A 15152-nucleotide genomic window follows, 5' to 3' on the forward strand; every position below is an offset into this window, starting at 1 on the left:
ACTTGGGAGTCCCTCCTCAGTTTTGAAAAAAGGTGGGGAAGAGGAAGAAAGTGATGAAAGAAGTTCCTCCAGGCCCATGGGAGGGTGGCCAACATCTACAGCAAGCTGGGAAGGAGGGATGTGGTACAGAACTCCCACAGTGCAGAAGCAGTAACTCTGGCTGTCTCTCATTTGCACTCTGTATCACCCAGGATGCCCACATGGTCCAGGGAGCCACGTCATCAGCAAACATCTGTAACAACAATGATGGTCCACACCACATTGGACCTTTAAGTGAGGCTTGCTTACCAGCTGTCAGACATATACCACAATGAACAGAGTATCCCCAAAATGCTAGCAAGAATTTTAAACTTAATAGTTATATTGACATATAATTGATATACAACAAACCTGTATGTATTATTTACAGTACACAATGTGATACCTTATGACAAAAGCATACACCCACAAAGCCATCACCACAATCAAGTTACTGAGCTCACATCTCTGCAAAAGTCTCATTTCGTCCTACCCCTTCATGTTATCTCCCTCCACTCCTCCCTTCCTATCTCTCTGTCTACCAGCAATCTGCTCTGTTATCTTTCACTATATATTAGTTTGCATCATATAGAATTTTATATAAATAAAATCCTACAGTATATACTTCTTTTGTCTACCTTCTTTCACTAAACACAATTATTTGTCCACAAAATTGTGTGTATCAGTATACCTTTTTGTTCACGACGGAGTGGAATTCCATTGCATGGGTATACCACATTCGTTTATCCATTCACCTGGATTCTTTTCCCAATTTTCTTTTTATTGTGGCAAAACAACAATCTTTGAGCAGACTTCCCACTGAGTGCAGAACCTGATGCAGGACTTGATCTCACGGTCCTGAGATCATGACTTGAGCCGAAACCAAGAGTTAGACACTCAACTGACTGAGCCACCAAGGCACCCCTGTATATTCTTAAAAAAAGAGAGAGAGAGAGATTTTATTTATTTGTTTGTTTGTTTATTTTTGAAGATTTTATTTATTTATTTGACAGACAGGGATCACAAGCAGGCAGAAAGGCAGGCAGAGAGAGAGGAGGAAGCAAGCTTCTGGCTGACCAGAGAGCCCGATGCGGGATTCAATCCCAGTACCCTGGGATCGTGACCTGAGCCGAAGGCAGAGGCTTTAACCCACTGAGCCACCCAGGCACCCCTATTTATTTATTTTTAAAGAGAGAGAGAGAGAACAGGAGCAGGACACGACGGGGAGGGTGATGGAGAGGGAAAGAGAATCTCAACCAGACTTGGCCTTGAGCAGAGCCTATACTTCTCTGCATATTCCATAACTGTGTGTGTGTGGTTACCAACACAAACACAAACACAAAATATATGGGGATTACATTTGACATCCTAAAGTTATAACATTCTGATTTAAATTTACGCCAGCTTAACTTCAATAACATTAAAAACTCTGCTCCTTTACAGTTCCATTCTCACTTTTTTTGATTGCTGATTATCATAAAATTACATCTCATTGTGTGCCCCCAAATATAAACTAATATTTGTTTCAAATACATTGGTCTCTTAAATATTCATTTGCCTTTTTAAAATTTATTTATTTATTTATTTGAGAGAGAGAGAACAAGCACATGTCGCAAAGGAGGAGCAGAGGGACAAGAATTTTCAAGCAAACTCCCTACTGAGCATGGAGCTTCATGCAGGGCTTGATCTCACGACACATGAGATCATGACCTGAGTCAAAACCAAGAGACAGACACTTAATCTACTGAGTTACCCAAGTGTCCCTCCATTTGCCTTTTGATGTGCACTTAATTATTTCCGGTGTGGAGCTGTCACAAATAAATCTGCCATGAACATGAATCGGCTGTGACCTTGTCTTTGCAAAAACATATGCTTTCCTTTCTCTTAGGTAAATATGTAGGAGTGGAATATCTGAATCCTATGGTATGTAAATTTTTAACTTTTTAAGGACCGGCTAAACTATTTTCCGTAGTGATGACACCGTTTTACATTTCAACCAAGAGCATAAGAGAGTTCTGGTTGCCCCATCCTCCTCAGCAACCGTTGGTATTGTTATTCATTTTAGATTTTAGTCATTCTAATAGATGTGTAGTGGTATTTCCTCATTTTAATTTGCATCTCCCTAATGATTAATGATGTGGAGCACATTTTTCCATGCTTATTTGCCATAGCTTCTTTGATATATCTAACTTTTTATCTCTGACCTATCAATTGCAGTTGATTCTGGTGACCCTCCAAACATCTTTTCTGGATTTTTCCCCACAATTCTTGTCTTTTTTTTATGTCAATTTAGGCTCTACTTCTTACCTTGGTGTCTTCTGCCCACTATCTATATGGCATTGAGAAGCAGGGCATCTAGTAGAAGCAGTGACTCTGGAAGAAGCCTTTAAAGAGTTCCTCTTTCTGTCCCCTCATTGTCCTGTGTCAATTCCTGCCTGCCTTTTTTCTGTGCAACTAACTGCAGATGGTTTCCAGTATTGGCCTCCAAGGGGGTTCTATCTGGGCAGCACAAAAGCACAGCTCTGGTGACATACTGATGGAAACAGGTGCAAACTGCCCCCCAAATCCCTAAGCCTACTGATGATTCCTGGGGAGTATGCCTCCTTCCAAGGCATTTTCTCCCTAAAGGTTAAAGATGGAGACATTGCTGATCTGCAGCTGCCTGGTTCGAAGGTGGGCATGGGAACTGCTTCTTTTGCAATGTTTACTTCCTCTAAAGATCTATAACTCCAGACTGCTCTCCATCCCTTTAACTATATGATTGGTCAATTTAGGAAGAATAACAAGGCATTCTCACCCTTGCTCTGGCTTCTTCCTCTGGGGAGTGAGCTAGGTCAAAAAGCAGATGATTTTCTCTCCTAGGACACTGCCTCAGTCCAGCAGTGCTGTGCAGGTGGGTAAGCTGGCTTGCCGTCTTCTAGAATAAGCCCATGTACCTCTTATGTGAAGCTACATTTTTTACTTTAGACTTCCATTAGTAATAAAGGTACTACTTTTGCTTCAATATTTACCTTCTTGTTTCATTTTCCAAGTAATTTAAAGCTTATGCAAAAAGAGCCGCATTATCTCCGAGGACCTCAACTGGCAGCTGGGATAGAGTCTGCAGTCAAACAACAGAGGCACAAAAGCTGTTTCCTCCATTAAATACCACATAGCCTCTACCTCTACTCAGAGTATGGTCTGCAGAAAAATGTTGGGTATTACCTGGGTGATTGTGAGAAATGGGTTCCACACAGGGCTCCACCCCACATTTTCTGCAATGGGACCTGCATTTTAACAGAATCCCAAGATGATTCAAATATACATTAAAGTTTGAGTAGCAAGATTCCAGAGAGCTAATAGCAAATATTAAGAAGGGTAATTATTGCTCTCTCCCAACTCAATTGTACACTGTGAACTTAATTTGTATTTATTTTATCTATTTTTTAATCATTTTAATTATCTTATTATTTTTAGGATGGCTTCTTATAACAAATTTCTTCACAAACTTTTGCTATAGTGTTAAAATTACATCAATATAAAACCACTTTTGTAAGTACATAGCACAACGAACATTTTCAAAGGATAAGTAAAATACGTTGATAAAAATATATTTCTCATAATAGAAAAATATAAAATATAGAAAATATAGAAAAATAGAAAAATGAGCAGATTCATGTTTATTTTCTACCATAGTAGAGTTTAATATCTTGGTTTCTAGTCAATAGGCTGATTTTACTACAACACAGAGCTCCTTGAAGTGGAATAAAAACTTTCATATGAGTTTTTATGAAAGTCTCATTTACATTTTGGGACAGTGATTCATCACTTTTGACTTAAGAGGGTGAGAGGCAAAGGAAGATGTGACTCATTTATTTCTTCTTTCTAAGAGAATGTCAACCTGAGTCTTAACCATGCATATTTCAAGATCTCACTGTTGTAAGATAATAATACCTTATGTTTGTGTGATGTGCTACTATTAGCAAAGGGCCTTCCCATCTATTATCTTGTCTCATCCTCCCACCAAAGCTGGTGATGTTAAGCTCTTTATGCAGATGAGTAGAGCCAGCCATACTGAGGTTGACTTCCCTGAGGTGCAAAGCAGTGAAGAGGGGGACAGGATGGATAGTCTATTCTTCTAACTCCAAGCCCAAAGTTATCTCTACATGGGACCTAGACAGGATTTGTCTGAATGTGCTCTGTTCCACAGAGCTAGAATCTGGATATGGATATATGAAGACACAATAGAATAACAAGCTTGTGTTGGCATTGTTTTAAATGTTTTACTTCTAAAAGCTAACTGAATATTTACCAGTATTAATATACTTAACTCTCACAACCCAATAACATAGTTAATTGTATTATTTCCCTTATAAAGATGATTTCTATCTATATATGCCCTTGGCTTTGGGCTATATGAAAATTTATCAGTATCATATCAAAAAATAGTTTCTATGAAATTAAAACCCTCAGATCTCTTTATTACTAGAATAAGTACATCAGCTTGGGTTATAAATTACTTCAGACATCAAACAACATATATATGCATATATATATATGTCATCAAATGGCATACATGTATTTAGTGGTGTACTAATAAATGTCTCAAAACCAGCCTTCTAGGAACAAAAGGCCTTAAAGTGTAGATCTTGCCATTTCTATGGTGGAATTACTTCCATCTTGGCCATTTCAAGCTACCAGCTGATTTGGAGCTGGGAACTGATGTGCACAATCAGCTCTTGCAAACTTATTCTGACACATTACTGGTCCAGGGCCAGGTATTACCCATTTTTAAGCTGCTATTCTTCATACGCTTGAGTAAACCCAAACTGCTTTGGTTTTAAGAATACGTTACAAGAATTTTGACAAGTTTTAAAATTATCATTAATTTTTCCAAATGTTTTTTCGGAGTGAATTATACTAATATTCCCTCGAGAGCATGAAGACCCATGTATAAGCCACTAAGCCAAAAGCTGGCAAGCCTTTTAAATAAACGGTCAGCACTACATGGTCTGAATGTTTCTGTCCTCTCCAAAATTCATATGTTGAAATTATAATGCCCAAGGTCATGTTATTAGCAGATGGGACCTTTGGGAGGATTCATGGAACCTCATACATGATGATAGTGCCCTTATAAAAAGTCTGAGAGCTAAATTACCACTGCCGTCCTCTGAGGACACAGGAGACATCTGTGACTGAGAACAGAACCCTCACTTGACTGTGCTAGCACCATGATCTTGGGCCTACAGCCTCCTGAACTATGAAAAATGAATCTCTCTTGTTTATAAGCCACCCAGTCTGCGGTATACTGCTGTGGCAGCCTGAGTGGACTTGAGACACCCAGACGGTGAACAGTTTTGGTTTTTCAGGCCACATACTGTCTCTATTGCAGCCTGACGCAGGGCTCGATCCCAATACCCTGAGACCATGACCTGAGCTGGAATCAACAGTCAGACACTTAACTAAATGAGCCCCCCAGGTGCCCAATTCTTCTTTATTTTTACAGTCCTTTTAATTGTTATTCTTAGTGCGTGGGCTATTCACAAACAGTTGGATTGGCCCAAAGACTAGATGTAGTCTATAAGCTAGCGTTTGCTAACCTCATCTCTAAGCCCTGGGAAGGCAAGCTTGAGAAAGATGTGAGAACAGTCATGTAGTCAGACTTGCCTGATCTTTACTGCATATGTGATATTGACAGGTCACAGCCTTCTACTTTACAGAGTTATAATGGTTAAATTAACCAATTCCTATGAGAGCTCTTCCTAAGGTATAATGTTTCTTTAACTGTAGGAAATTGTTAGCATTATCCTCAATCGCCCATGAACTACTGCAACTACATTCCAGTTGAATTAAAACATCTACCCAGACCATAAAGCACCAGCTCTTTAAATACCTAGAAGCTTCAACCTCAGGGGAGAACTAAAACAGGTTTGGGACCTTATTATAAAATCCTCTATCTGTTCTAAGTCATTCATGAGGCAACGTCTTGTCTTCCTAGCACTGGATTGCAATTTCAATGTCAGTTTGAATGTCAAATTGTCCAGGGATCTGACCGTGCAAGTGTATTTCCATACAGTAGATGGCATACAGTAGATGCTCAATCTGTACTGAATGAGTAGCTGAATTAATGAATGATCACATCCAGCTAGCTGAGCTTTCACCTTGTGTGAACCTTAGTCCTCCCGAACAATAGTCCCAAACCATGCGCTACATCAGCCTCCTGCTCATCCAAATACCAAGAGGATGCCTTCCTGTGCACTGAGATGTTTCTCTGGCTGAGATGATAGGTGAAAAATAAAGACAACACTGTGGATGTCGGACATCCAACCACCCACGACTGTTGAATAAATGCCTGGCTTCCTTTACATCTTAAAAATCAAGAATGGAGGGGCACCTGGGTGGCTCAGTGGGTTAAGCCGCTGCCTTTGGCTCAGGTCATGATCTCAGGGTCCTGGGATCAAGTCCCGCATCGGGCTCTCTGCTCAGCAGGGAGCCTGCTTCCCTCTCTCTCTCTCTCTGCCTGCCTCTCCATCTACTTGTGATTTCTCTCTGTCAAATAAATAAATAAAATCTTAAAAAAAAAATCAAGAATGGATAAGGAAGATGTGGTCCATATACACTATGGAGTATTATGCCTCCAACAGAAAGGACGAATACCCAACTTTTGTAGCAACATGGACGGTACTGGAAGAGATGATGCTGAGTGAAATCAGTCAAGCAGAGAGAGTCAAGTATCATATGGTTTCACTTATTTGTGGAGCATAACAAATAGCATGGAGGACATGGGGAGTTAGAGAGGAGAAGGGAGTTGGGGGAAATTGGAAGGGGAGGTGAACCATGAGAGACTATGGACTCTGAAAAACAATCTGAGGGTTTAGAAGGGGCGGGGGGGCGGGAGGTTGGGGTACCAGGTGGTGGGTATTAGAGAGGGCACGGATTGCATGGAGCACTGGGTGTGGTGCAAAAACAATGAATACTATTGAGCTGAAAAGAAATAAAAAATTTTAAAAAATCAAGATGTTATAATCATAATTATGTCATGATGATAGATCATTATTTTCTAAAAAAAAAAAAAAAAGAAAGAAAGAAAGAAAGGAAAGAAAGAAAGAAATCCCTCTCTCAAACTATGAAATCCAATCTGACAATGAGGAGGGTCCCAGGAGCTGTGCTGATAGGAGGACGTAATAGGGCAGAAGAGACCTTAAGCTCCACTCCTCTCGCATCATTATTTGATGTTAGACAATGTAACATTATGTGCAAATGCCTTCTAACAGTTTATTAACCTGGTATACTTTCTGAGCAAAGATCTTAGAGCATTTTAACTTTTGAGACAAGATTTCTATTTGAACATACTGGTAGAATTTAAAATTTTGATGTCTAAATCAAAACCCATTCCTCAAATCTATTGTTTCAGAAACTCCCACCTTCACACAGGAGTGTAAGCTGGGATCCTCCTTTTAACCCCAAATAGGGACAGTTCCAACTAGCTGAAATATGTTTCTACTTTATCTGTTTCTTACTATAGGGCTAATGAATTAAAGGATGATAAAGAAAGACAGATTTAAGAATCTAGTTTTGGGGTGCCTGGGTGGCTCAGTGGGTTAAAGCCTCTGCCTTCAGTTCAGGTCATGATCTCAGAGTTCATGGATTGAGCCCTGTATAGGGCTCTCTGGTCAGCAGGGAGCCTGCTTCCCCTCCCTTTCTCTGCCTGCCTCTCTGCCTACTTGTGATCTCTCTCTCTCTCTGTCAAATAAATAAATAAAATCTTTAAAAAAAAAAAAAGAATCTAGTTTCAGGAAAGAAGGCAAACTTTTTTTTTTTCAGATACCAGAGAGCAAAAAACACAACTGCAGTTTTTATCTATCAAATAAATTAGGAAGTGGAATTTGGAATTTAGAATCCAAAGAGACACCGTAAAGTCCCTCTGAATGCAGCAGCTAGAGTAATTAGGAAAGCTGGTACTGAAATAAACAGAAAGAGATCTTCATAGACCAATTCAAACTGGTTGATATGTTTTTACAGAGTTATGAAATCATGCAGCATTCAGTTGTTTGCTTTTTATTCATCTCCAGTGAAGCCATATCCTCACCAGGAAATTCATTTCCAATAAAGAAGAATGGAAATACTATAAACCAGTGCTACTTAAATGAAATGAGTGAACCTAGAATTTTTAAAAGTCAATTCTGGTGGATTGAAAGAAAGAAATGAAATAAAAATGATTCTAACTTTACATAATTGATCCTAAAGTACCTAGAAACAATTTGCTATTGCCAAAATTCACAGTGTATATAAAAATTATACCAGTGGGGCACCTGGGTCATGCAGTTGGTTGCACGACTGACACTTGGTTTGGGCTCAGGTGTGATCTCAGGCCCTTGCATCAGCCTCCACCATCCGCATGGGGTTAGCTTGAGTTTCGCTCTCTTTTGCCCTCTGCTCCTCCCTGCCCTCGCTCATGCAGGCGCACGTGCTCTCTCTAAAATAGATAAATATTTTCTTAAAGATTTTATTTTTTAATTTCACAGAGAGAGAGAGCACAAGCAGGGGAGCAGCAGGCAGAGGGGGAAGGAGGAACAAGCTCTCTGCTGATCAAGGAGCCCAATGTGGCCTCTGAGATCACGACCTGCCCAGAAAGCAGACTCCGAATTGACTGAGCCACCCAGGCACCCCAATAAATATATCTTTCTAAAAAATTACACTAGTGTCCATCTTCATCATTCTCTTAGGAAGTTAAATCATACTGACTCTCAATCTTCAATGATTTTATCCCTGTGAATTAGCCATTTTGTAAATTATCTATAATAACACTTTAAGCCCAAACTTATTTTATTCTTTACTCTTCTATACATTATGAAAAATCTTCCTTGCCATTCACTGGTACCCTCAAGAGAAAAAAATTTATTCAGAAAGTAATCAAGCCTATATTTCCCAAACTTCATCCCAAGCAATGCTATTCTTATGAGATGTTCTGTAAAAATGAGGTTCATCATCAAATAAATTTGAATATATACTGTCTATGATTCCTTTCTCACAATGTGCCTCAGATTTTAAAATTTCTGAGGGGTCTGGCAGTAAAATAGTTTATTTGATCATGGGCAGGTTTATTTTGTTTTTAGTTTTTTGTTTTTTGTTTTTTTGTTTTTTCCCTCGTTAACATTTGTTAACATCTCACGGAACAAGTATTCACAGACACACTTCAGGAAAACTTCTATAAATAAACTAAGAGGGAGATAAAACAACTGATAATAAATTCCATAGCTATAGTTCAAAGCCAAACTTTAGAGAGCCAGAATCACTCACACAACTCTGGGCCCTACTGTTTGCTCCAACCCATTTCCTACTTTTATGTGCTCTGTCCAAACACCATAACTCCCCTCCCTTCCAGTTCCCACCACAGCCACTCTAGTTATCTATCAGCATTGTTTTAAAGACAAAATACTTTGAAGTTCTTTGAGCCTTAGTAAAAAACAGACCTCGGTCTTTAGACAGAAGCTAGTAATATTTGAAAAAATACACGTACCCAGGTAGGACAAAATTAGGAGCATGATTAAGAAAAATAGAGTAAAAACATAAAAAGTGATTTTTGAATAGTCATTTTCAGAAGTATGTAGTGGTGTTTAGGCTACACAAAGGTGTTAGAACTATGACTATTTTCTCATGAAATTACATTAGCTCAAAACACCAACAAGCAATTGTTGGGAATGGTCAAGAAGTAGAGAGGAGAATAGAAAAGAAAGTGATGAGAAATGGCCTGTTGAATTCCAGAATGTTTCTTCTTAACAGCAAAGTGACAAAGAAAATAATCTCACTTCTGAAAATCTCATTATGGTCTTCATGATCATGACACTCTTTAGGTCCTACAAACTCTTTGCTAGATTGTGCTGGGTGTTTCCTGTCAGCTACCACTCAGCTAGCAATGTGCATAAAAAATTAACATTTTATTATCACAGGTGAAGGAAAATCAGAGAATGTAATCATTCTTTGTCACATTTTTCCTTTTTTCCACTAAAATGATCACTAGGTGACCCTACAGAGCTGCTGTATATTTTTCCCTGTGATTTGGCTAAATCTGCAAATGGAAATTAGGTGGACAACTTTATAGAATACAAGGCAGCAAGCATTTAAATATCACTAATTTATAGGCATGCTGTATGAGATCACTAACACATTCTTATAAAAAAACAAGAGGGGGAAAGATAACTTTATTTTTCTACCCTAATCAATGTGAAGCAAGAAAAATCACAAATTGACACACTTTTTATTATTATGCTGGGCAGGGTAAAAAAAAAAAATAGTGCTGCTTCAACAAAACTAAAAGACTCAGGTATTCTCATAATTCTTTTCTGAGCCTAGATTTGAACAGGGCCATTCCATCTGATTGTAATTCCTGTAGGTAAGCAGATGGTCAGGCAACATACCAAGAATTATAATAATCTATGTGGGATGTTCCTAAGACATGAGTTAATGCTTTCAAACCCATAAAGCTTGGGATTTTATGGAGATGAACCACATTATAGACCTACATGCAAGCATGTGCTCATCAAAATTACTTCAACTGAATCAACAGCTCAGCTCATTTGCACCTCCTGACCTTCTGGAACTGACCTGCGAGATACATCCTGAAACCAGTTTCTTCCCTCTAAGGACTGAAATTAGATACAGAAAGGTACACGTAACTAGCAGGGATAACATGCATGTTCAGGTTCAGATTTCTTGATCTAATGACAAATATGAGAAAAAAGTTGCAATGCCAAAAGCAAAAGATTTTTTTTCCTTTTATTTATTTATTTATTTATTTTCTTTTTTTTTTCCAATTTATTTATTTTCAGAAAAACAGTATTCATTATTTTTTCACCACACCCAGTGCTCCATGCAAGCCGTGCCCTCTATAATACCCACCACCTGGTACCCCAACCTCCCACCCCCCCGCCACTTCAAACCCCTCAGATTGTTTTTCAGAGTCCATAGTCTCTCATGGTTCACCTCCCCTTCCAATTTACCCAAATTCCCTTCTCCTCTCTAACGCCCCTTGTCCTCCATGCTATTGGTTATGCTCCACAAATAAGTGAAACCATATGATAATTGACAAAAAAAAGCAAAAGATTTTAAATCATAATCCACTAGGGGCACCTGGGTGGCTCAGTGGGTTAAGTCTCTGTCTTCGCCTCAGGTCATGATCTCAGGGTCCTGGGATCGAGCCCCGCATCGCGCTTTCTGCTCAGCAGGGAGCCTGCTTCCTCTCCCCACCCCCTGCCTTTTTGCCTACTTGTGATCTCTCTGTCAAATAAATAAATAAAATCTTAAAAAAAGAAAAAGTCTTGACGCATTAAAAAAAAAAGTCATAATCCACTGACTCCCTAAGATCTCAAGGGCCACTACCAAAGATGACTGGGAAAGAGATGGGAAGGAGAACAAGTGGGGAAACTCACAAAAGTAAACCAGTCTCCACAGATTATACATGATCCATTAAAAGCCATAGTATAGTTAAGAATACTGGTAAAATATCTTCTTCAGTTTTTGTCTATATTTTGGTGAAGTGAACAGAAGGCAGGGCTTGGAATCCAAAAGAAGTGTTAATCATGGCTCAGATACCTACTGGCCAGTGGCCTTAAGAGGTTATTTTACTCTCGCTGCTTCTGTGTCCTTATCCTTAAGATGGGGCTAGTAACACCTGCCTCATAGCATAGTTGCGAAGTAGCCTGTAGAAAGTTCCTGGAACATGGCACACCACCAGTTCATGTGTTTGACCTTTCTTTCTCCATCTTTTCTTTTCGGTAATAATGCTTTCATTTTAAAAACATCTCACTGCTTTCAAAGCTCTTCTACACAGATTTTATCAGTGTATCTCACAGCAATATCTGATTGAACCACGAGCTCCTTTTCACGTACGAGAACCCGAGGCTCATTCTAGAACCCACACTAGACCCTAGTTACCCAGGCTACTTCTCAGCCTGCGTGAATCCCACTAGATTGAATATAGCTGAATATGGTGAACAGACTCGAAGATCGAAATAAGATGATGAAGGTTTTTAAAGCTATGAAGTCAGTAGACAAAAGAATATTACGGCGACCCAGGTGGTATGCATTTCAGTTTTCACTACATTGTTGGGACCACGGAGGGTTAGAAATAAATTTCTCATTAAGAATTACAGAATGCAAGGTATAGGTTTTAGCATTATTTGTGGAGAGTTGTGGACTAATTCATTTAAAAATCCTCTCTTGTTTGCAATGATTGCAGAAATCTACAGATAAAATATATACATTAATATATAAGGCAGTTCTTAAAAGGTTTTACTTGGCAAAGTTCATGTTAAATAGTAAGGCTGCATCAGTTTTAGCAACTTAGAAGATAATAAATTAACTCATAGTATAGTCAAGTATACTGGTAAAATATCTTCCTTCACTTTTTGTCTATTTTTCATGTATACCCTACTCCTAGAAGTCTTCATTTAAAAGTGAAATTTTAGGGATGCCTGGGTGGCTCAGTGGGTTAAAGCTTCTCCCTTCAGCTCAGGTCATGATCTCAGGGTCCTGGGATGGAGCCCCACATCAGGCTCTCTGCTCAGCAGGGAGCCTGGTTCCTCCTCTCTCTGCCTGCCTCGCTGCCTACTTGTGATCTCTCTCTGACAAATAAATAAAATCTTTTTTAAAAAGTGAAATTTTAGAAGGACTTCATGAAACTCTCAGAAATAAAATGGTGAAACAAAAAGGTAATTCAAGGATTCAACAAATTTTGAAAGAAAATACAAATAAAGTTTAGTATTTGAAAAGAGGACCTACATAAAGTTCCCAACACTGTGTCTTGTGGAAAGCTTTCTAGGCAAGTTTTCCTTTTCTGCCAGTGTACTCTAGTTTCCAAAGAATAAAAGGCAGCGATAATGCGTCAACAAAGATGAAATCTGAAAGCAGAGAGAGCAGCAAAGTAGAATCAGTTCAAGGTTAGCAGTAGGTTCATGTTTTATAGAAATATAAAAGAGCCCGTCAGTAATTTCTCAAAGTCCCATGTGGGAACAGCCTGTCTGGGTTGCCATAACGGATACTGAACTATACCAACCATATCCTCAATTCAAAAGGACATAATCCTTTTCCAGCTGCTAGAAGTGTTGGCTGATACAGGTATGTCCTTCCCAGGGAACTGCCTGTGGCTGAAGGGAGCTCTGCCTCACCCAAGTTTATGCTCCTCCTTCCTGGAGCAGCTGGTGCTCAGGCACTGAGGCATGCACAGTTATGAGGTCCAGCAGCGCCTTGCCTCAACTGAGACAACTCTGAAGCCTGTCCTCTCACCCCGGCCCCAGAGCCCCTTAAGCAACTGGTTGAAGGTTCTATTACAACCTCAGCTCAACCTCAGTCTACCAATACTCCTTCCCTCAGCCCGTCACCCATGTCCATCCTTGGAGCACTCACCAACAAATGACTGGCCATAAACCTCCATTTCAAGCGGTTTCCAGGGGACCCAGCCAGTGACAGTTGGCTACAGAAAGGGCCCTAGGAAGTAGACTCTAAATATGGGATTTTGGTGATAGAGTGCCCACTGGCTTCCTGGCAATGAGGACCCCACTGAGGGCAGGAAGCACAGAACTGATATCCTGACACATTGTAGGGGTCGGCTGTCCAAGTGTTCACCGGCTGTTGAACTGAGATGGAATGAGAGGAAAGGCAAGGCAGTGCACAGGCTCGGGCATCTGAGAGGAGCCGTGGGCATCACTGTTATCAGGACCATGGAATAGGGGAAACCTGATTAATCAGGGAGAAAGATTTCACTGCAGAGATGCCTGGACTTCAAGCCAACACTGAAAGGTGAGTGCATATGTGAGGGGGAGGAATGATTACAAAAGAGCCTCCCCCCTCCCCCTGCCAAGGAAATAGCATTGACAGAACCTCTGATACAGAAAAGTGCCTGGGAAGGAGAGGAACTGAGAGTGAGGGTCAACTCTCCGGAGAGTGGAAATGAAACAGGGGGGATGGTGTCTCATGACGCTGGAGGCCCAGGCAGGGGTCAAGTCACAGGATGGTCGAGACTGTTGTTGTTACTGCACAGCCATGATGAATCACTGCAGGATTGGGAGCAAGAAAGCTACAAGATAAGATTTGCCTTAAGAAAGATCCCTCCGGCTATTTCCGAACTGATGTACGAGAACAAAAATGTACACAAGGCAAGACTTTCTGGATTGCTCAGCACTAAAAATCAATGTTATGCAGGAATAGTAAGTAATCCCATGTTGAAAAGGCCTGGGCAGGTGAGTCTGTGCCCTCCTACAGGCTGTTGGAGTGGCCCACACTGGGAGGAGGTGATTGTCACCGGAGCCTTGTTTCTTCACTGAGCTCTCAAACACCATCTCGCTGGTGGGAAGGCCGGTGCACCTCTGCTTACTGGCTGATGTCTCCAGAAGCAATCTGGGCCATTTCCCTTTTGTTTAAGATTTTAATTTCTATTTGACTAGAATGTGGGCTCCACATTCTAGTGGACTTTATTGGTCACGGCTTTGTCCCCAGCTCTTAAAAGAAGAGTGCTCAGTACTTAAAGGTGATACTCAATAAATAGTTGTTGAAAATTGGATAAATAACTTTTAAAGGAAATATTCCTAATGAGAGTGTAGCAAATTCCTACATCTATACCTTGATCTGAATGATAAATGTGAGCACAGGCTTAAAGGGGTGGGAAAGAAGGACTGGGTAAGCAGACTATAGCAACTTGCCTACTTTATTATATTTACAGGTGTGGATAAGTATGGGAGGCAAACAGGTAATGCCTGTAGGTTGAAATCTTAATGGGACTGGGTGAAGTACACTTCTGAGTCAAGCTTTAACCTTGTGCTGTGAAGAAGTTCTTTCAACGGGAGAACGACCATCATGTTTCGACATAAACTGGTCATTCTGCCATGTTTGTCGTTTCCTGTTTTGTTTTGTTTTCATGGAAGGATTTTTTTTTAATTTTTTCAATTTATTTATTTTCAGAAAAACAGTATTCATTATTTTTTCACCACACCCAGTGCTCCATGCAAGCCGTGCCCTCTATAATACCCACCACCTGGTACCCCAACCTCCCACCCCCCCGCCACTTCAAACCCCTCAGATTGTTTTTCAGAGTCCATAGTCTCTCGTGATTCACCTCCCTTTCCAATTTACCCCAACTCCCTTCTCCTCTCTAACACCCC

The sequence above is a fragment of the Neovison vison genome, chromosome 1, assembly GCF_020171115.1.
Source record: "Neovison vison isolate M4711 chromosome 1, ASM_NN_V1, whole genome shotgun sequence".
NCBI lineage: Eukaryota > Metazoa > Chordata > Mammalia > Carnivora > Mustelidae > Neogale > Neogale vison.